A 24,313-nucleotide genomic window follows, 5' to 3' on the forward strand; every position below is an offset into this window, starting at 1 on the left:
TATAACTGATGACATCAGAACTCACCGTTTATAAGGATATAATTTACAGGATATTCATGGCTTTTGTGTATTATATATATACCAGTAAACCCCCGATTCTCTAAAGAATCGTTAATGAAAGAATGGTAACAACAGTGAGGCAGCAAAATGTGATGGGTGCTGATTCACTCTCCATCCCCAGGCAGCAACTGGCGACGCTAATTTGTGGGGATGTAGAGTGAATCTGTGCCTATTGCTTGTTATTACCTATCTGCTATTAGAATTCTTAAATTTTGAGTTTATTGGTAGTAAAGTGTTACTGAAAAATTTCTTTATAAACAACATTTTTTGTGAAAATGTTCTCCTGTCCTTGAATGAGTTCTCCCTGGTGAGCTGTACTTAAAATCTTGACTTTAACATCAGATGAACGCTGCACTCTTGAAAATGCAACATAAAGTTGACCATGACCAAACACAGGCTCAGATAGGTAAATGCCGACTTTATCCAATGTTTGTCCTTGTGATTTGTTGATTGTCATGGCAAATGCAGCCTTAATGGGGAATTGTCATCGTTTAAGTTTAAAAGGTAATTCCTGGTCAGAACTGGTAAGGTCAATTCTGGGAATCAAAATGGTATCACCGCTATGGGATCCTGTAAGCACTTCTGCCTTGATAACATTTTGTCTCATGCTCTTCACAACCAACCGTGTACCGTTACATAAACCTTGCTTAGTGTTAAGGTTTCTTAACAGCATGACTATTGTTCCTACTTTGAGTATTAGATTGTGTTGTGGTAATCCAGCAGGGTTGATAGTGTTTAAATATTCTAATGGGAAATTAAGTTTCTCACTTTCGTCTTCAGAATCAATACAGTCTGTACTCAGAAAGACACAGCTTTGTCCAGGAAGTAATGCAATCACTTGGTTGTTATCATGTCAACATCAATATTTTTTGGAGATAATATAGCCCGTTTTGCTAAAAATGGCCACCCACGCAGGTACGCAACCGGTTCCCCTCCTAGAGTGACGCTAGCGCCGCCATTAGACAAACTTGCAAAGGAGTAGCAAGATGGCCGACGCTTATACAGACTTTAGTGGGCGGATGACAAACTCGCAGAGGAGTAGCAAGATGGCCGACGCTTATACAGACTTTAGTGGGCGGATTTGGCAGTGGGCGGATGACAAAGTCGCAGAGGAGTAGCAAGATGGTGGACGCTTATACAGACTTTCGTGCAGGTACGCAACCGGTTCCCCTAGTGTGACGGTGAGCGCATCTGCCTCCCCGATCCTAACCTGTTCTGATCCTAACCTTCCAGCACATCTGCTAATCGAAGGCCGCATCTATGTCTTTCGGCTGAAGTTGCGCGCGCATCTCATAGATCCTAACCGAAGTTGCGTGCGCATCTGCCTCCCCTCCACTCGGGACATAGATAGGCCTTCGATTAGTATATAGGATATATATATATATATATATATATATATATATATATATATATATATATATATATATATATATATATATAGATATATATATAGATATATATATATAGTCATAAGGAGCGCACAACCACATGTCCATGTATACCATGGGTGCTAGTCAAAAATATATAGTAAAAATGCAGCAAACGACGGCACTCCTAGGAATTTTGACAATACAACAATGGTATGAAGCAAAAGTGAAGGTTTAATAAATCCTACGTTTCGGTTCCTAAACGGAACCTTTGTCAGGGAAAACTGGTTTTAGGGAGCCTGATCTCTCCTCTCAGTGCTTCCACCTTCTCACTGTTCTGAATTGTAACACTCCTTTTACTATTCAGTCAGCTGAACATGCTCCTGGCATAAAATCCGTAATGGACCTAGGAATGGAAGCTTCATCCCACCCAATGCTCTACAAAGCCTCCGGACTCCAGGACCCAGACCAGAAATTCAATATAACTCGGAGAAAACCCATAAGCTGGTTTTCTCCCTATATCTATTCCCTGGAGCTCCTCACCATGTATAGGTAAGAAACCTAGGTGAAATATAGACACCATCTATAACTTTTCCAGCTGGTGTCTCACTATATATATATATATATATATATATATATATATATATATATATATATATATATATATATATATATATATATATATATATATATATATATATATATATATATATATATATATATATATATATATATATAAGAAGCAAATCTGGTGCACAGCGATAACAAGAGAGAAAAATGCCTGTGTGCTGGTCAAATGTCCATGGATATATAGATAGATAGAGATATATATATATATATATATATATATATATATATATATATATATATATATATATATATATATATATATAAATATATATAGATATATATTCCGTATGGGTGGCACACCACTTTAAAGTGGACCTGTCACCCAGACATAAATAGCTGGATAATAAAAGTCCTTTTCAAATTAAACATAAAATCCAAATAATTTTTTTATTAAAGTGTTCATAGATGTTATAAACGCATTTAAAAATCTCACCTGTCAATCAAATATTGCCTGCCCCATCACTATGTCTTAGGCATAGAGGCGGGGCAGACAATTACATGAATTTTCCATTCAGCACTTCCTAGATATCACTGCTCTCCCCACGTTTCCCCAGTTCTCTTAACCATTTAATTGTGTAGCCAGTGCATAGGGATGGACATCAGGTCCCCATTCTGGTGCACAAACAAGATTCTGAGATGATCATGACACAAACAGGGGGGAGGAGCCGAGCAGGCAGCATGGCGGAATGAGCTCGGAGTGAGCCCAGAGTCTGTGGTATTTTACCCGACCCCGCTGAAGAAATAAACATAGCCGGCAAAAGGAGAGAGGGAATATACCTCTGGGCGATAAGCGAGCCGAGGAGTGGAACTGTCATAGACAGCAGCCGCCAATGATCCGGCGCACCGCTTCAGCGCGACTGTAGCTAGAAGACGGAGTGAGGCGGTGAGTGCGGCGGGAGCCATTGGAAGCCGCCAGAGGCCGCAGGGACGAATCGGCTGAGGACGCGGAGTTCCAGGTCAGAGTGACCGGGGCGGCTGGGCATAGGCTCGTAGGAGAGCCACGAGGTGAGGAGGCCTCGCAGAGCAGCAGAGGCAGCTCGCATTAACCGGAGCGGTGGGGGACAGCCTGGAGGGGGAAAGGAATAGGATTTAACCCCTTGACTGCTAGCTGGCTGGAGGGATGTGAGGACTGAGAGGTGGAGACGGTTGGGACTGTGGGGTAGAAGAGCCCTGTGTTGTTAAGCTGTGGAGGAGAAGAGTGTCCAAGAAGGGGACTGCTTTGCATTTGCCACAACTCCAGACACAGATTCTGATACATTTGATAGAGGGAGATGTTCACCAGTAACAAATATAGGTACAAATAACAGAAATAAGTACCAGCACAAGACACCTCATATTTATACCCATATTCATACCCACACTGCAAGTAATTGCCACTAACCTCCAGTCCTACTACATATCTAGACACACATCGCCGATACTGCCCTACCTGCCTGAGGCAACAGAAATTCAGCTATTGCTGTCATCTGGAGCTGTGTCCCCCAGTGTGAGAGACATGGGGAGGTCTCAGAAAAGTGGCAGTGAGACAAAAGAGAAAATAATAGACAGAATCAAAGATAAAGAGAACCCCACCTCGCGTAACATACAGGCAACCCCTCGGGATATCGCTCCAATGTTCCGTCGAAATAGTACTGGCATCTAAGAAATCGGTGGGAAGAGGGGCGAGAAGGGAGACTCTGGAAAGAGAATGAGAGGACTCAATCTTTATGCACACTTAGCAAAACTACCTTCGAAATTGGAAATAAAAGAAATGCTACAAGAAGTAACAACATCCATAAGAGAAGATATTCAAGGCTTAAAAAAAGAGTTTGCAGATATGGTGGTTCGAACGGAGGAAGTGGAGCGGGAAACAGTTAATCTACAACAAAACCAAAAGGCCTTACATGGGAAGCTGCAGCAGCAGGAAAACATGATCTCAGATTTAATGAGACAGATGGAAGACCAAGAGAATCGTAGCAGAAGAAAAAATATAAGAATTAGAGGAGTCCCAGAGACTATATTAAAAGAAGATATAAATACTTTCCTTCAACAAATATTTAATAATATTTTAAATAAAGAAAAAGGGAAAGAGAAGGTGATTGAAATACAGATTGAAAGAGCACACCGGCTACAGAAGCCAAAGATGGTCCCTCCAGAAGCACCCAAAGATATTTTGTGTCGACTACAAAGCTATGCTGTTAAAGAGGAGATACTGCAAAAAGCTGAAGAAGTAGACAATATAATATATGAGGATAAGACACAAATCTTTTTTCAAGACATTTCAAAAACCACATTGAGGAAAAGTAAAGCGCTGAAACCATTGACGGACTTGCTGAGAGAGAAAAAGATACTATATAGATGGGGCTTCCCATTCTCATTATCGGTACATAAAGAAGGGATATCTGCAATATTTCGATCGGAGAAATATTTAGAAAACTTCCTAAAGAAGCTACATCTACCAAAGATAGAGATACCAGATTGGCCAGAAGAGTACAGAATTAAAGCGGATCTAATGTTGGAGCAGGAGCAAGAGTGGCTAGAGAGTGGAGCCACAAAAAACATTACCGCAAAGAAAGGAAAAGCAAAGGCGAATTAAAAGAGAAAGGAAAGGAGTCATTAGGTTGATACAAGAGACAAGAAGGACTAAAAGTTAAACAAAAGTTTCCAGGGACACTGGTTGACAGAAGCCTGGAAAAGGGTACATTAACCCAAGGATGGGTAACATACAAATATAATTTTTGTTTAATTAAAGTTTTTGTATAATACAAAGGGCTATTTTGGTTAAAACTAAGAAATTGTATACTTAGTAATACAGGAGGAGATGGGGGGAAAAAAAAAAAAAGGGATTGAACATAATCTAGAAAGAAGCATAAGGGTTGGGGGGGCCCAGAAGTAGCTCAAAAGAAGACCTGAGAAACCCTTGTTGTTTAATCCACCTCCATACCCCCAAAAGAGTGGCATGGCCACTTTAGCCGTAGTTAACACCTCACAGCCCCTGGGTGGATCGCATAAGAGGCTGGGACGGCTGGTATTTTTTTTTTCTGTATTTTTTCCTTTTTTGTTGATGTTTTTTGTCCTTGACATGGAATGCATTTTGTACGCACTCTGTGTTATTTTGTTCCTGTTTATTACTTACTGTTTAAGTTTATTTGTTCGAGATATGGGTGAAATTAAAGTCTGGACTATACAAGTGGTTCACGTATATATATATATATATATATACTGTATTCATTTGGAAGCCAAGGTTAACAGAAAGCCATTAAGGGGAAGAGATATAAAATAAATATGGAGTGTAATATACTATCAATTAACGTAAATGGGATCAATGAGCCAGTAAAAAGAGCGAAAGTGTTCCACGAATGTAAGAAAAATAAAGCGCAAATAGTTATGCTACAAGAGACACATTTTAAAAAAAATCACAATCCCAGTTTTAAGTATACTCAAGTATTTATGAGTAACAACCCAATTAAGAAAGCAACGGGAGTCATGACCTTAATCCATAAAGACTTGCCATTTGATATGGTGGATTGTAAGATAGATAAAGAGGGTCGATACTTATTAGTGAAAGGTAAAATAGTTAACCAGTTATGCACAATTGCGAACGTATATGGCCCCAACACACATCAGAATAAATTTTTCCAACAATTTTTTCACAAGTTAGAACTATACAGTGAAAGCTTAATAATAGTGAGTGGAGACTTCAACGTCACATTAAACCCATTAATAGATTCATCCACGGGTAGAACATACATGTCGTATAGGAATCTGAAAGGCATAAAAAGAAATTTGGCAGAAGCCCATATGGTAGATATATGGAGGGCCCTGAATCCGGAGAAAAAAAGACTTCACACACTTCTCTGAACAACACCAGGTTTATTCAAGAATAGATTACATTATGATTTCACAACAGTGGGCACATTTATTCCAACAGGCAAACATAGGCACAATAACTGTGTCAGACCACGCACCAGTAACTGAAATATTTAATTCCAGGAGTAAGCAAAGCGCAATTTGTTTTCTACATGGTTTGTACATTTGGTGTATTTGGAAGCAATAGTAGCTATTCGGGTCCATTGCGTCAATGGGAGATCAATGTTGAGGTCCTGTTCCCATCTTTGAATGTGCAACGGTTTGGTTGGCCCTAGGCCACACATAATAGCTTGGTATACTTTGGACAGCCCTTTTCGACACCCAGCATTGCGAAAACATATGCGTTCAAAGGGCGTGGGTAGTCTGGATAGGCTTTCCATGTGGGAGTTCAGGAAATGTCTAATCTGTAGATATTTGTAGAAATCGTGTTTAGGGAGATTAAATTTAGTTTGTAAAGTCTCATACGTATTCAGACCTTCATCCAGAAATAGTTGTGCTATACTTGTAATTCCAAGTGTTTCCCAATTGGCCAGAGAGATATCAGGGATTTCAGATTCTAGCATCCTGATAGGAGAGTGTTTTGTTGGAAATGTATGAATGTGCTCAACCCTCTTCATTGAAGTCCAAATTTTTAAAGCCGTCGAAGTGGTATGGTAGAGTGAGCTGGGTTCTGTTTTGTGTAAGGGAGATTTGGACCACATTAATTGTTGCAGCGTACGTGGATGGATCTGTTCTTGTTCTATTTCTAGCCATTGTTTGCAATTGACCGGGAGGTTCCATAGGGTGAGTTGTTCTAAGATAGTGGCTTTGTAATAGTAATCTATGCTTGGAACACCAAAACCCCCTTCTTTCTGGCTTAGTTGCATTAGACTTCACTTGATTCTAGGCTTTGTCCCTCCCCATACAAACGTATCTATAGTGTTTTGTGACTGCTGGAGAAAGGATTTTGGCACCATGATTGGGAGAGTCCAGAAAAGGTACAGGAACATCATCTTGACTGCGGCAATTCTTCCCAACCAGGAGATATAAAGAGTCCACTTTTCTAGTTGCGTCTGGGTTGCTCTCAAAAGTTTTGGATAGTTACTACTGTATGTTTTCGCCACTGTATTACCTAGGTAGGATATCGTATCTTTCCTCCATTGGAATGGGTATAATTTCTGCACTGCTTTCCTGTCATTCGTTGCGACATGTAATAGGAGGGCTTGTGTCTTGTTTACGTTGAGCTTGTAATAGGACACTTGGCTATATTCATTCAATATCTGAGTGAGCCTTGACAGTGATGTCTCTGGATTGGTAAGCGTTAACATGATATCGTCCGCAAAAAGCGCTACTTTATGGTCTGAGTGGGCGCAGGTGATACCCGTGATGTCTGGTGAATCTTGAATTGTTTTTGCTAGTGGCTCCAGGATCAAGTTAAATATTAGCGGGGAGAGGGGACAGCCTTGTCTCGTCCCATTTGTGATACAGAAGGGTCGTGAGAGAAAGCCCATGTTGGTAACCTGCGCTGTTGGCGTGGAATAGAGCACCAGGATAGCCTGTAAGATCTGCCCTCTAAATCCAAAAGCCTGAAGGGTTTCTTCCAGATATAGCCAGTGGACTCTGTCAAATGCCTTCTCGGCGTCCAGAGCTAGCAGGAGTGTAGGTGTATGGTAACATGTGTTTTTTTCAATCAGAGAGATGAGTTTTCTAGTGTTGTCTGCACCGTGTCGCCCCGAGGTGAAGCCAGATTGATCCTTATGGACAATTTCAGGCAGGATTCCCTTCAGCCTATTGGCAATAACTTTGGCATACAGTTTGGTGTCACTGTTTAACAATGAGATGGGCTGAAAATTAGGGCATTGGTTTGGGGTTTTACCAGGTTTGGGGATAGTTGATATCGTAGCTCTCAGCATCTCTTCTGGTATTTCGCCGTGCTGTTGTATGTAGTTGAAGAGACGGGTCAGTTGAGGGACCAGTATAGATTGGAAAGCTTTATAATAGGCAGCGGACAGACCGTCCGGTCCTGGGGCCTTCCATATCGGAGTCGAGTTGATCGCTTTCTGGATTTCTTCAGGTTGGATAGGCGTGTTTAGGAGATCTAACTGCGTTGAAGAGATTTGATTTGACAGAAAGTCAGCGATACTCTGTTGTATCGGTTGAGGAGTATTGGCGTCTCGCTGCAAATTGTAAAGAGTAGCATAGTAGTCCGCAAATTTATTTGCTATGGCTTTGGGATTCGTAATTTTCCCCCCATCCTTGCTCTTCAAGTGGTCAATAGCTTGGTTTACTTGTCTTTGTTTCAGTACGTTTGCTAGTAACTTTGAGGCTTTATTGCCTTTCGTGTAATGGGCGAGGCGTAGTCGTTGGAGGTGGTATTGCATTTTGAATAGGTCTATTTCACATAGCTGATTCTTCACGTCTCTAATGCGTTTTGTCGTTAGTTTGTTAGGGTGAGCTTTATTTTGCAGTTCAAGGTCTTGCAGTTGTTTTGTTAGTACTTGCCTGTTGTTTTCACGTTGTTTTTTAAGCAGTGAACCATATTTAATAAGTTGACCTCAGAGCACTGGCTTATGTGCACACCAAACTGTAGGAGTCGGGACCTCGCCATTATCATTAAGGGTGAAGTATTCCTGTAGTAGTTGGTTGCTTTTGGGCTATTTCTCCATTTAGTAGCAGTGATTCATTAAGTCGCCAGTGTGAAGTGAACGGTGCCGATTTGTGGAAGTTACTTTTCCAGATTACTGGGGCGTGATCCATCCATGTCATCAAACCAATTTGTATCTCTTCAGTAGCTTGCAGAGTGTCCTTGTCCGTAAATATATAGTCTAGTCTAGAGTATCTGGTATGCGAGTGCGAGTAATGTGTATAGTCTCTTTCCGTAGGGTGGGACGATCTCCAGGTATCAAATAGATTATGCTTTTTCAAAAGGTTTTTCAAATTGAGTGCATGAGTAAGTACTTCTCTTCTAGGAGTGTGGTCAGTTTCAAAACTGGTGTCTAATTCCTGTATTAGTGGCACATTAAAATCACCCACTACTATTATCTTGCCTTGTTTCAGTTTGTCCAGTGACCTAAAGAAGGTGCGGTAGAAATAGGATTGCTTCACATTTGGGGCATAGACAGATGCCACAGTGTATATTTGGTCTTGTAGTTCAATTGTGACAATAAGTTATCTGCCTTGCGGGTCTGTCAGTTGTTTAAGCACACGGGGTGTGATGGTAGAGTGGAACCAAATTGCTACCCCTCTTTTCTTCACTGAGCTGTTCGCATAAAGTTGCAGTGGGAAATCTTTGAATGCTAATCTATTAGGTTGTTCATTAGTGAGATGGGTTTCCTGGAGGCACAATATGGAAGCCTTAGACTGTTTAGCTCAAAGTAGAAGGTGGGACCTTTTGTTCGGGCTATTGAGCCCGTTAACATTTAACGTGGTAACAGCGATCGCCATTTGTATGTGGTGTGGGCGTGGTGCTGTGGTTTGGTACTCACTGTTAGATGCTGCATAGAGTTCGATGTTTGAGGCCTCAGGAGTGGTGGTTGGGCTGTAGTTTCAGCTGTTTCCGCACCTGTCTTCGGCACATTCCTACTAAGGGTCATCAAATCTTGGCCAGGATTGGGGGGGGGGGGAAGTAGGGAAAGAGAAAGATAGAAAAGGTAGGAGAAAAAAAGAACTTTTTTTTTTTTAAATCATTTTTATTGTTTTCAACAAACATGTCAAATACAGAAATAAAAAGCAATAATAAAAAAAAAAAATATATCAAGCAGTCGTGGGTTAAATCAATAAGCATTAAAATGCCTCCCAACAGTCTGACAAGCACAGAAATCACAACACTACAAATTCAAGCAGTAGAAGGTTGCAAAGGACAAGTTACAGTTTAGCCGGTTCAGGGGTTACAATCTTTGTACATTGGAGAGTCCAACCAGGGTCGCCATACAAGTTCAAATTTGCCCGGGTTTTCCCTCTGCATGTACACCAGTTGAGCCAATGTGAGATGTTCCTGTACCAGATTTGTCCACATTGCTATAAGAGGGGGTTCCCCTGCAAGCCATTTTAGAGCAATAAATTTTCGGGCAAGAAATAGTGTTTCCCGTAAAAGAGTAAGCATAGAATGTGACCTAGTGAGATGTGATACTATTCCCAGCAAGCATAAGCGAGGTGTAGCAGTAACCTGCAGCTCAGTGATTTCGGTGAGAGTTTCACAAACATGAACCCAGAATAGTGCTACAGTAGGACAAGCCCAGAGCAAGTGAAAAAATTTGCACCAGGCAATTGACATTTCGGACAGCAATCATCCGGTCTTAATTTCGCTTTATACAGACGAGTAGGGGTAACGTATGCCTGATGTAAGATAAGTATTTGTGAGAATCTACTCCTAACATTAAATGACACTAGGCTAGGGGCTTCCAGTGCCTCCTCCCAATCCTCATCCTCCAAATCAGGAACAGCATTGCTGGGCGTGTGCTTCTTATTCTTAAGGAGAACGGAATAAATCCAAGCCAAAGGATGAGTTCTACATATAGTGACCAGGTAGTCCAATATATTTTCAACCGGTGATTTAACAATGTTAACAGGTGAGACTGGCCATTGCGCCTTGATTGCATGATTAAGCTGGTAGTAGTGCAACCATGCCTTAGATGTAACCCCATAATCAGCCTGCAGTTGTGGAAAGGATTTAAATACTCCCTCAATAAACAAATCATCTATTATTTGGAGACCTTGCGGGTGCCAGTATTCCTGTAATGTGGAAGTGTTCAGATGGGGAAGCCGCTCATTTTCCCACAGAGAGGTATTGGGTGAAATCCCTTGGTACTGTATAAGTGTATGTGACACCTGCCATACTTTGAGGAGTGTTTTAATGATTGGGAGCAGAAGGGCAAAATTGTTTGCTGCTTCCAGAAATATCAGCAGAGGGAATGCCTCGTTACCCCAGCAAGTGCGTAATATTTTATAGGAAGCATCCGTCAGATCCCCCCTGATCCAAGGTAAAAAATGTTGTAATTGCGAGGCCAAATAGTAGGACCTCCACTCAGGTAGAGCTAAGCCTCCCTCCATAGTGGAGAGTTGTAGTACAGTGTATGCCAGCCTACTACGCTTGCCTGCCCAAATAAAAGCTTTAGTCTCAGAATCTAGGCGGGCAAAAATCTTTTTGGGTATATAAATTGGGGAGTTCGCAAATATGTACAAAAGCTGGGGAAGGAAAATCATTTTACAAATGGCTATCCTGCCCGGTGGTGACAGAGGAAGGGATCTCCATGCCTTCATTTGACTACCAATTCTGGAAAGCACCGGGTCTAGGTTATCTTTTAGGTAGTGGGTTTGTTTTTTCGCAAAGCGAATGCCTAAATACTGAAAGCTGTCTACCCATTGCAAGGGTTGATTGGGCATTTGGTAATGAGGGGCAGAGGCATCCAATGGAAATATATGGGACTAACTCCAATTAATCAACAAACCAGAAAAAGTGCCATAGGTGTTGATGACATGCAACAACTGCTGGGTCGGCTAAAAACAACAACATATCATCAGCATAGAGTGCAATTTTCTCTTCTATGCCATTATACTTGCAGCCCACAATGTTCGCGTCCGTCCTAATTATAATAGCCAACACCTCTATAGCTAGGGCAAACAGACCCGGGGACATTGGACAACCCTGCCTCGTGCCCCTTTCAAGCAGGAAGGGTTCTGAAACTCGGTTATTCGTGCATAACCTAGCTTTTGGGCTGTTATAGAGCAATTGTACCCAGGATATAAACTGCTGTCCAAATCCAAATCTATTAAGAGTCTCCCACAGAAATTCCCATTCAATCGAATCGAATGCCTTTGCAGCATCCAAAGACAGGACAACTCTTTTTCCAGCATTCACGTGAGGCATTTGTAAATTTGCGTAAAGTCTTCGGATATTTATAGTGGTCGCCCTGCCCGGCATGAACCCTGTCTGGTCCCCATGTACTAATGTAAGAATAACCTTATTAAGTCTGAGGGCCAGAATTTTTGCCAATATTTTTATATCACAGTTTAACAGAGATATTGGACGATAAGATTCACATTGTGTGGAATCCTTCCCTTTTTTAGGAATCAATACTATAAGGGCCTCCGTCATGGATTGAGGCAAGGAGGTGGTAGACAAAGCATAATCATAACAACCTTTCAGTCTAACTATCATATTTTCTTTATATTGCTTATATACCTCTATGGGGATCCCATCAGTACCCGGTGCTTTACCAGAAGAGAATGTACCTATCGCATCTTCAATTTCCTGTTCAGTTATTGCACTGTCTAGAAGGTCTCTATCTGTAGTCGACAAAGTGGGGAAGCACACCCCATCCAAATAAGTGTGGAGTTCTGATTCCGAATATGATACCTTGGACGCATAGGCATCCGAGAAATAAGTTCGAAATGTGTCGTTAATTTCCTGAGTATCAGTCACCTGGACACCATCCCGTTTACAAATACTCAAAATTGCTGTAGATGGCGAAATCTCCCTGCACAGCAATGCCAAAAGGTGTCCAGTTTTGTCCCCAAACTGAGCAACTTTATGTTTAGTGTATAATATACTTTTATGTGCTTGCTGTCTCAAACACTCCTGATATTCCCGAGTTTTAAGTAACCAAGTGTCCCGATTCTCATTGGTGGGGTGTTGAGTATATAGTGATTCAGCAGCGGCCAAACTTGTTTCGAGAGCAGCGATCTTTTCTACCCTTTTCTTTTCCCAGGTACTGACTCTGGACTTAACCAAACCCCTCAAGTAAGCTTTCATTGCATCCCACTCACTAGAGGGAGAAACCGTGTGCTCGTTAAATGACCAATAGTCTATCGCTTGGGGTAGCCCGTGGCCACGTCTGGGAGTTTAAGCCAATAAGGCTGCATTCTCCATGGTTTGTTGGACTGTGAAATCATAGATACGGCCAGAGAGAGGGGGGAGTGATCAGATATCCCACGGGGTAAGATTTGCACGTGTCGCGTGAGCTGAAGGATATCTGAAGACACCAGAGCCAGATCAATTCGGGACATGGCGCTATGTGTAGCTGAGTAACAGGTGTACTGTATCATGGTCGGGTGTTTGGCCCTCCAGACATCCACCAGCCCGAGCGCTGCTAAAAATTGTTGAAAACGCTGGGAAAACCGTGAACCTGTCATTGAAGTGGTAGAAAGCTTATCCAAGTTAGCATCTAAAACACAGTTAAAATCCCCCATACAAATTACCGGGAGAGTAGGAAATTTAGATAGCGGTGCAAAACATTCTGCCAGTAGTTCCAGAGTAAACGGAGGGGGCAGGTACATCCCCACTATTAGCAACTCAGTATTCTCTATTTTGCCATGCACATAGACAAATCTACCTTTAGGGTCAGTTTTGACTGCAACCGGTTGGAATGCCAGCCCCCTTCTAAACATTATAAATACCCCTCTTGCATAGTTTGAGTAACACGCATGATATGTACTACTGAGCCAGGAACGTCTGAGAGACAGAAGTTTGTCATGTGTCATATGTGTTTCCTGAAGTATTACGATATCATGTGGGTGTTTCTTTAAAAAATTGAACACTAATGATCGTTTGATTTTATCCCGTAAGCCCCTCACATTCCAGCTAAGAAATTGCAACTTATTCGCCATAGTGATATTCAAGTCCCGAGTATTTCAGGAGATCAAGTAATTCTGTCATGTCAGATCTGGCATATTGTGAAAAAAAATTGGTCAACCCACATTTGGAACGTTTACTGTAAACATAAAACAATACCCACCTAACTAAACTACCCTTCTGCCCTCCCTGCTTTAAACCCATATCCCCTACTTGCCTGGGGAAGTAGGGGATATTTACTCTATATAGCCTGGGGAAATTCCAGGACCGAGCCTATAGCTCAAACGTGAACAGCAGTGAAGTGCAAGGGTAAAGTCTAGGGATGCACCGAATCCACTATTTTGGATTCGGCCGAACCCCCGAATCCTTCGTGAAAGATTCGGCCGAATACCGAACCGAATCCGAACCCTAATTTGCATATGCAAATTAGGGGTTGAAAGGGGAAAATATTTTTTACTGCCTTGTTTTGTGACAAAAAGTCACGCAATTTCCCTCCCCGCCCCTAATTTGCATATGCAAATTAGGATTCGGATTCGGTTCGGCCGGGCAGAAGGATTCGGCCGAATCCGAATCCTGCTGAAAAAGGCCGAATCCTGGCCGAATCCCGAACCGAATCCTGGATTCGGTGCATCCCTAGTAAAGTCAAATGAACAGTTCAATACTTTTAAACATACCGCTCCCAGAAGCATGTGCCATAGTTGTGGAGCTCTTGACGCTCCCCAAAGTAAGTCCAAACCTGTAAACGGAAATATTGTGGTAATATGTCCAACAAACCACTAAAGGGAAAATATCCGCAACATTGCGAAAAATAATAGAAGTCACTCCTAGTCACTCTGACCAGATGAAGCTCCAGTGTGTCTGCGAAGATCAGGAATCGAATCAAGCCATTCTGATACTTGTTGCGGGGTTACAAAGAAGGACGCTTTTCCCATATGAACAACACGCAGCTTAGCCGGAAAGAGCATGGCATACTTGAGATTCATCTTCTGTAGTCTCCTCTTTACATCGGTAAACTTGGCCCTCTGTTTTCTCACCTCCGTTGAGAAATCCGGGTACAGGGAGATGGTGGCATTTTGGAAACGTAGCTCCTTGGTTCGCGCCTCCCTCAGTGCGGCATCTCGATCCCTGTAATTCAGCAGACGTGCTATCAGCGGCCTATGCCCAGCTCCTGGTGGCAATGGTCTGGCCGGTATCCTATGAGCTCGTTCAACCAATAGCATAGTCGAAAATACTTTATTGCCAAATTGCGAGAGAAGGAATTGCTCAACAAATGTCTCTGGGGTAGTCCCTTCGGCTCCCTCAGGAACACCCACCAAACTAATATTATTTCGTCTCAGGCGATTTTCAAGATCGTCGGTCTTGGTCTCCAACAATTGTATGTGCTTTGTTGCGCCCGCCATGGTTGTTTGCAAAGGGCCAGTGGCATCCTCCAATTCACCAATTCTACGTTCCGCTCCTGAGGTGCGGTCACGCAACTTAGAGAGGTCTTGTTTAACAATCGCAAAGTCAGATATGAGCCCATCCATCTTATCCACCAGAGCCTCATGGTTTTGCCTCATGAATTGCATCAGCTCCGATAGTCACAGGGTACAGATGGCGTTTGCGGGGAAGCCATAGAGGAGGGACTAGGAGGGACTCTGTAGGCAGACAGTCTGTTTTACCCAGAACAGGGTCATGTGCGAAGGCCTCCAGTTTCTTGGCCGTTGAAACACTAAGCGCAGATTTAGTGCCGTTCACCTTACCAGCAGACTGCGGAGTCTCCTTGATAGAGTCGGCGCCATTTTGGAGACGCGTAGCGTCTTTGAGCTCTTTCGCTTTGGAGGTGCTTGTAGACGCCTTAATCGCAGCGTTTCGCCTCATAGCTCACCCTCGATGACCAGAGGAGTACAGGCAACAGGTCAGCTGTAGTTATAGTCCAAAAGGGCACAATATTGCAGGGTAATTTCAGGATAATAGCGGGAGCAGCAGAAAAGTACGTCTTCCCTCTAACTCATGCTGGCCACGCCCCGAAAAAAAGAACTTTAGTAACAGCAATGTAAGAACTTTTACATAGAGAAACATATATACATCAATACTGTAAATAGCATCGAGTAGAGTGGCTTCTGGGTATTGATGGTTGTCATTGATAGTCCTATCTGACTCAAGAGTTATATCGTGCGGTGTAGTGCACTGTGAAGCCATGATCGGGGGGAGACGGTCACATCATAGGGGTTCTCCCATCGGGGTAGAGTGTCAAAATTGTTTGAGTGTCATCAGGTGTGGAGTTGGTTATCTTGCTAGTCGTCAGGAGAAGTCTACAGCTGGCTCAGGTCTTCAAGTGACATCTGAAGCTATCTCTGGTTCTCGGACGAGAATATCCTGTCTGGCCTCTGTTCTGCGATGTGCAGATTTTTGTACGTGCCAATCCTGTGGAATTTTGGGCTGTTTAGTGGTTGCCAGTGGCAGGTTGTCTTGATTCGGCAGGAGGTGCCATTGCTGTAATAGTTGAGCTCCATGCTGTGGCGTCGCCATGATGTAGGTTGAATCTTTGTACATGACCCGAAGTTTCACTGGAAACAGCCATCTGTAGGGTAAGTTTACCTCTGGCAACACTGTGGTTATGGGAGTAAAGTCTTTGCGTTTTTTCATCGTATATGCCGAGATGTCAGGATAGCATTGGAGCATATTGTATTTTTCAGGAATGTCCTGTTTGTCCCTAAACACCTTCAGGGTGAGTTCCTTGACATGAAAAAAGTGGAGCCGTAGTATCACTTCACTGGGCACATTGGGGGGAGCATTCTTGTTTTTTGGCAGCCTGTGGGCTCTGTCTATGAGGAGGAGATCAGGAGTTTCTTCTGGGAACATCTCTTGGAGCATGTTGCTAAGATAGTGGTGCAAGTCTTCCATTTTGACTTGTTCCGAGACACCCCTTAGCCTGATATTGTTCCTCCTGTTCCTGTCCTCCAGATCAGCCATTTTACTGTTTAATTGGGATACTTCTTGCTCAAGTGCTGCATTGGAGTCTATCAGCTCATTGTGAGAGCTTACTAACTCTGCCATCTTTCCCTCCAGGTGATCAGTCCTGTCCCCTATTTGTCTCACTTCTCTATGAAGCTCTGTGATGGCGCCCCTGAAGCCTGCCTGAATATCAGTTCGCAGGGAGGTGGTAGACTTTTAAGTATGGGCAGGGTAACAGTCTGCTGGGATCTGGCATCGGGTGGCGTTGTTCGCCTCATTACTTGCCTCATTGACTGTGCATGCAGGGCTGCTGCCGCAATAGTCGGCGCCATCTTGGAGGGAGAGACACGCGTCTGGCAGCGGTCCGGTTTTGGGATAGAAGGCCGTCGTTTTCTTCGGCGACGGTCGCTTCTTCAGCTTCCCCATGATGTCCGGTGGGTTTAGGTTTTTTTGCTGGCGTTTAGGGTGCTCCAGCCTGCTTTGCGAGTTTCCCCCTTACGGAGCTCCCTAGAAAGCTTCCGTCCGCATCGGCAGTTAGCTTCGCCCCTAATAATTACCTTATCTTATCCACGAAGATCAAACAGGGTTTGTTCCTAAGAGAGAAGCAAAAGATAATATCGCCAAAACAATCTCAGTGATACAATATGCATATAAACGACAACATCCCACCTGTCTGATAACGACGGATGCTGAAAAAGCATTTGATAGAATTTCATGGTCCTTCCTAGACAAGACATTAACAAATCTCGGGATGAAAGATAAAATGTTGGCGAGGATACTCGCGTTGTATGCCACACCTACGGTGAAAATTAAAATTAATGGCACACTCTCACAAAGCGTTCAGATATTTAACGGGACGAGACAGGGGTGCCCACTGTCCCCAACATTATTCCTGTTAGTTATGGAAATATTACTCTCACATATAAGAAATAACCCGGATATAAATGGGGTAAATATAATGGGTAATGAATATAAATGCGCAGCTTTTGCTGATGATATTTTAATGTATGTAACAAACCCATTAATTACACTCCCAAATCTGATGAAACAATTGAAAATATTTGGGGAATTTTCTAACTTTAAGATAAATTACACTAAATCAGAGATACTTAACATTAATTTAGAGGAAAAAACAATACAACAGATCAAACAAAATTTCCCATTTAAATGGGCTAGATCAACAATTAAATATCTGAGAGTTAATCTAAGTGGCGAATTATACAGAGCATACACAGATAATTATATACCTTTATTAGCTAATCTACAAAAAACAATAGATAATTGGAAAAAAACTAAAATCTCCTGGTTTGGCAGAATACAACCAATAAAAATGGTGCTAATGCCGAAGGCTTTATACCTGCTCCAGGTATTACCGGTAGAAATCCCAACTTCTTTTTTTACATCAATTAAGTCAATGTTCTCTAAGTTTATATGGAATGCAGGAGATAATGGATTCAAACAAGCAGTTCAGTCACAAAGTTTCCGTCCAACGAAACCAAGTTAATCAGGATAAACAAGATGTGAAGAACTGTTCAAACGCAGTGGGTTGCTGCAAACTTCAGTGCTTTATTTCACACGACATGTTTCGAGCATAGCTCTTTTTCAAGTGTAACATGAGAGAACCCAACTACCACAATTTAAACATGGAGCTCCACCCCTCATTAACAGAAATTGCAACTGGTGATACGTTCTGTAGTTTTCCTAAATAATTCAGTCTCTATCTTGCCAGATTTTAGGGTAAGTTTAACATCAAGAAAATTAAGTGTTTGGGTTGAGACCTCAGTGGTAAATTTGACCGATGGATGTTTGGTATTAGCTTTGTTAAATTACTTCTGCAAGAAGAAGCAAAATGGATCAAAAAACTGAATAGTCTACATCCAGAAGGGTTAAATGAACACTGGAACATCAGTAGTTTCCTTTAATGGCAATAATGTGTTTTAAATAATGCATACAGCCTTACCTTTCTGACCTTTCTCCTTTTATAGATAAAATGGATACTTTTACATATATATGAATGTGAAATTCTACTTAAGGGTAAGAATGTTTTCTTTTAATAATTAAGATATTGAGACATCGTTTGATGTACTAAGAAGTACTATTGCTAGCTCAGGGTAGACTCTTTATGAGTAGTACCAGCATTTTGTTTTTATAAAAATTTTGTGGTTTTATATTTCAGATTCTACATTCACCAATGGATGGGGACTTGCACATTGGTTTCAAAAAAGTTTTTAAAAAGACTTGTTTTTACATTTTGTACCGCTGTGAGTGAGGTGTAGCTGCACACTGGTTATGTGAATGGTTAGAATCACTGGGTAGTATCACCAGTTGCAATTTCTGTTAATGAGGGGTGGAGCTCCATGTTTAAATTGTGGTAGTTGGGTTCTCTCATGTTACACTTGAAAAAGAGCTATGCTCGAAACATGTCGTGTGAAATAAAGCACTGAAGTTTGCAGCAACCCACTGCGTTTGAACAGTTCTTCACATCTTGTTTATCCTGTTTATATGGAATGGTAAGAATCCGAGGATAAAATTTAAATTCACTAACGGCTCCTAAAGAAAAAGTACCGGATCCATATTTGTACTATGTAGCGATACATCTGGTGAGGATACTATGCTGGGTAAGGAGGGGTAAAAAAAAAAGATTGGTGTGGCCTAGAAGAGGGATGGGGCAAGAACCCATTAGAAAGTGCACTTTGGGAAGAAAAGGGGACAAGGAAGAAGAAAGAACAAGATTCACATATATTAATTACCCCCACTCTTAAAACATGGCACAAAAATAAACATCTTATGAAGATGATAGAAACACCATACGTCTTACAAGCACTCTTATATAACCAGAACTTCCCTCCTAGTATGGAAAAAGGAGCCTTTGAGAGGTGGGGTAGACGTGATAACAAAATGACTAGAATGAGGGAATTTATTATTTTGGGTAAAATGATCCCCCTGTTAGAGATCCAAGAAAGGTGGGGAACCCATATCGGAGATCAATGGAGATATAGCCAACTATCACATTATATAAGTAGGTTAGACAAGAATAATTGGGAAAGACCTCTAACTCAATGGGAACAGGTCATGGAGATGGAAGGGGGGATTGAAAAACCCCTTTCAAAAATTTACAACATGTTTACAACTAGAGAAGAACATAAATTTTCTCCTTTTGGCTGTGAATGGGAGAGGGAACTGGGTATAAACTTTTCTGATCAGGATTGGGCTAAGATATTTAAACATAGCAATAAGATGACCAAGGTTTCAAAAACGAAAGAAGCTATGTATAAATTGGTAACAAAATGGCATTATACCCCAAGTAAACTTAAGAAAATGTTCCCACAAACATCAAATAAATGTTGGAGATCTAAAACAGGGGAGGGGAATCATACACATATTTGGATATCATGCCTGCTCCTGGATGGTTATTGGAGTCAGATATTGGAGTGTATATACAAAATTTCTGGAATAAGAATTCAGAAGGCGGATTTCGCTCTGATATTATTTGATATTAACAAAGATAAACAAACTATGCTTGAAGACCCCCTTACCTTCCAGTTAATACAGACCGCGAAATCCTTAATTCTGAGGAACTGGAAATCTGAAAAGCCTCCGACTTATAGGGAATGGATTAAGGCTGTGAAGGAAATAAGTTTATTAGAAGAGCTAACTCATTTATATAATAATATTAGTAATAAATATTGGAGAACCTTGCTTCCTTGGCATAGATTTTTGGAGGACCTTTTAAGGAAAGATTAAAAGGCAAATAAAAGGAGGTGAATAAGTCATGACAGTATATATATTATATGCGTGGATACATGTAAGTGTAAATTATTTCACCCTTGTACTTCCCCTTTTTGTTTTGTACCCTTGTCGAAAAATTGAAAATAAAGAAATTAAAAAAATTTAAAAAAAAGATTCTGAGATGATGCAAGGCTTGCCTTAATAACAGTGTCCACAAAATGGCTCCTGCCTGTTTGCCATAATTATGAATTCCCAGACTGAAGGAAACAAGATTCAAATAATTTATACAGTGTAAGTAAAGTTAATTTTGCTTGACTAACATGATAAAATAGGATTTGGAATAATTTTTTTGGGTGACGGGTCCCCTTTAACTGTTTAGTACTCAGGTGCACTGCAAAAAAGTGTATGTAGCATTCAAGAAGGCCAGCAACACTGGGAATTTTGGTGAAACAAGTAAAAAATTGTATTGTTAAGTGCATATACAGCCAGTATAAGGGCTGTATATGCACTTAACAATGCAATTTTTTACTTGTTTCACCAAAATTCCCAGTATATTTATATAGTGGATAATGCACCCCCTACTGTAATTTATAAAGATATTAAAAGTCACCTAGGAGTTACGTGACCATATAAAAGTTTTATACAGGTCACGTAACTCCGAGGTGACTTCCAATATCTTTATAACTTTCGGTAGGGGGTGCATTATTCATTATAATCTACAGTGTTTCTATGTGCAGCGTTTCAAGGAGTTCTCTGCCTCTGCTCTATATAGTCTACCCAGTGCCACACTTTGTTCCCTTTGTGGTTTTTCATTTTATTATTTATTGTGTCTCCCTGTAGCCCCTCTGAGGTATTTTTGCGTGATTCTTCTCCTTTGATGTAAGTTTCTGACCATGCCATGTCGCACTCATATTGCTGTAGGTTAAAGGGATTTTTCAGCTTTAAATTAACTGTTAGTATAACGTAGAGAGTGATATTCTGAGAAAATTTGCAATTGGTTTTCATTTTTTATTATTTGTGATTTTTGTTATTTAGCTTTTTATTCAGCAGCTCATTAGTGTGCAGTTTTAGCAATCTGGTTGCTAGGGTGCAAATTCCCTTAGCAACCATGCATTAATTTGAATAAGAGCCTGGAATATGAATAGGAGAGGCCTGAATACAAAGATGAGTAATAAGTACCTATAACAATAAATCTATAGCTTAACAGAGAATTTGTTTTTTAGATGGGGTCCGTGACCCCCCATTTGAAAGCTGAAAAGAGTCAGAGGAAAAAGGCAAATATAATTTAAAAACTATAAAGAATAAATAATGAAGACAAATTAAAAACTTGCTTAGAATTAGTAATTCTATAAAATACTTAAAATTAATTTTAAGGTGAACCACCCCTTTAATAAGTGACAGAAGGGGAAAGGCATAAAGGGTTGAAGATGCAGGGGGGGCCAACAGCAGAGATGAACTGAGAGTGGGAGGGTGAGAGAGAGGAGATTGATGACCGAGGACAAAAGACTGGAGAGGAATGTGGGTGGGAGGGACAGACGAGTGAAAACTGAAGTTTGATACCTGGAGGGTGGGAGCAGCAGCCAGAACAAGAGGTGTGAGGAGGAGTGACAGGGTGTGGGAGGGGCACAGAGAGTTGCCTGGAGAAGGAGGGGGAGCGAAACTGTGAGTGAGAGGCAGACGGAGCGCAGAAGGAACACGAAGTAAGAGTGACAGGGTGTGGGAGGGGCAGAGTGGCTGTGACGGAAGAAGGAATGGGAGCGGAAGAGACAGAGAGACGCAGCAAGACTAGAGATGGAGGGGAAACAGAAGAGGACACTGAGGGAGCAAGCAGCAGAGGGTGGGAGACAAAAGGAGAACCGAGTCGTAAGGAAAGGCAGCAAGATCTTAATAGGAGGCGCGAGTGAGCGCGCACAGTGAGGGCGGAAGTGGGGAAGTGAGGCACACAGGCAGAAAGAAAACCTGTAGGGAGAGTGCGGCAGTGACAACTGCTGACGCATTAAATTATAATTTATAAGGATATAAATTACAGTCTGGCCCATAGAGAATTACCTGGTCTGTAGATTATCTATACATATATATATATACAGGGCCGCCATCAGGGGGGGACAGGGGGGACAAGCGTACCGAGCCGTACGTCTTGCCTCTTCAGTGCCGAATGCGGAAGTGCCGAAAAGCCGAAGCCGATGCGACGAAAAGACCCGAAGTCACGGAAAAAGCCGAAGTCCCGAAGTCACGAAGCGCCGAAAAGACCCGAAGTCACGAAAACAGCCGAAGCCGAAGTCCTGAAGCAGCGCAAAGACCCGAAGTCACGAAAACAGCCGAAGCCGAAGTCCTGAAGCGGTGAAAAGACCCGAAGTCACGAAAGGAGGCGAAGTTGAAGTACTGAAGCCATGAGTTCAATTCTACTGAACACCAGTTTGTGTTTTTTTTTTTTTAATCCCCTGGCCACCAATGTATTATTTTAATATTCTATAGGCCCCTGCCACCAATCTTTTTTTTAAAACTTTTGTTTTTGGGGCCCCAATTTTTTTTTAACTCGTAAGGGGCCCCTTGCCACCATTGTTTTTTTTTGGGTTTTTTTTTTAAAAAAAAAAATTAATTTTCTTTTTGGTGGCCCCAAATTTTTTTAACTTGTAAGGGGCCCCTGCCACCAGTTTTTTTTTTTTTTCAAAAAAAAATTATTTTTTTTTAAATTTTTTTTGGGGCCCCAATTTGTTTTTAACTTGTAAGGGGGCCCCTGCCACCATTTTTTTTTTTTTCAAAAAAATTTTTTTTCTCCAAATTTTTTTTTCTCCAAATTTTTTTTTTGGGGCCCCAATTTGTTTTTAACTTATAAGGGGGCCCCTGCCGCCAATGTTTTTTTTTTTTTTCAAAAAAAATTAATTTTTTTTCAAATTTTTTTTTGGGGCCCCAATTTGTTTTTAACTTATAAGGGGGCCCCTGCCGCCAATGTTTTTTTTTTTTTTCAAAAAAAAATTAATTTTTTTTCAAATTTTTTTTTGGGGCCCCAATTTGTTTTTAACTTAGAAGGGGGCCCCTGCCACCAATGTTTGTTTATTTTTTAGTTTTTTTTACTTTTTTTTTTGTTGGGGCCCCAAGTTTTTTTCAACAGGGGGCCCCTGCCACCAATGTTTTTTTTAAAAAAAAAAAATTTTAATTTTTTTTTTTGGGGCCCCAATTTGTTTTTAACTTATAAGGGGGCCACTGCCGCCAATGTTTTTTTTTTTTTTTCAAAAAAAAATTAATTTTTTTTCAAATTTTTTTTTGGGGCCCCAATTTGTTTTTAACTTAGAAGGGGGCCCCTGCCACCAATGTTTGTTTATTTTTTAGTTTTTTTTACATTTTTTTTTTGTTGGGGCCCCAAGTTTTTTTTAACAGGGGGCCCCTGCCACCAATGTTTTTAAAAAAAAAAAAATTTTAATTTTTTTTTTTTGGGGCCCCAATTTTTTTATAAGGGGGCCCTGACCATCAATAGCTTTTTACAACTTGTGTGGGGGGGGGTTACTTTTTTAGCGCTGATGTCTGTGTGGTCTTTTAACTGCGATGTGGGCGGGATATGGGGCGGAGCTTGGTCGTCAGTGTGGGCGGGGCCCAGGGGGCCCCAAAAATTTTGTTGTACGGGGCCCCGTGATTTCTAATGGCGGCCCTGTATATATATATATATATATCTATATATATATATATCTATATATATAAAATTATGACTCCAATTGCTGTGATAATGGCTGAATCCCCATGAGATCTCCCTGCTGGGCCTGTATAGAGCTGTACCTGTACAACCACTGAGGGCAATCTTTGCCAGATATCTGAACTCACCAGACACTTGTAATCCAGAAAGCTGCTTTATTTGAGGTGGATGGACAAATGTAGCAGTGGATGAATTGTACTGCAGGTCAAAAAGAATATTCCTTTCCTAACCTCTGAGCTGCAGCTCCTCTCTGATGAAAGGCAGGAACACAAGAGGATGATGGAGGAACTGACATCACACATAAGGAAGGAATTGGAGGAGGGTTTACAAACAAGGAAATACAGAGCCTGCCAAATAGCTTTGGTCACTAGGTGGCAGCATAACAATGGTGAAGCATATAAACATTAAACATATACATTAACATGATGAACTTTTAACTGCTGGGACAATATATATATATATATATATAGATATTTTCCCCCAAACTCCCAGCACTCACGATAA

General features: G+C 41.4%; 1 protein-coding gene across 3 annotated transcripts in view; it reads right to left on the reverse strand.

Moving 5' to 3' along the window:
* The window catches only part of LOC121397804, a 58,068-nt gene extending 33,995 nt beyond the window's left edge, over positions 1-24,073 (reverse strand). The window contains exons 1-3 of one of the 3 annotated variants that reach the window (XM_041575412.1): positions 23,938-23,978; positions 19,929-20,014; positions 9,371-9,483 (exon numbers count right to left, since the gene is read on the reverse strand). The gene's annotated coding sequence lies outside the window, so the exon portion shown is untranslated. Of the gene's footprint in view, positions 1-9,370; positions 9,484-17,061; positions 17,190-19,928; positions 20,015-23,937 lie in introns of all 3 variants that reach the window. The other 2 variants (XM_041575411.1, XM_041575410.1) reach the window with 2 other exon arrangements.
* Positions 24,074-24,313: the final 240 nt, after the last annotated feature.

Source organism: Xenopus laevis, chromosome 8S (genome assembly GCF_017654675.1).
Source record: "Xenopus laevis strain J_2021 chromosome 8S, Xenopus_laevis_v10.1, whole genome shotgun sequence".
NCBI lineage: Eukaryota > Metazoa > Chordata > Amphibia > Anura > Pipidae > Xenopus > Xenopus laevis.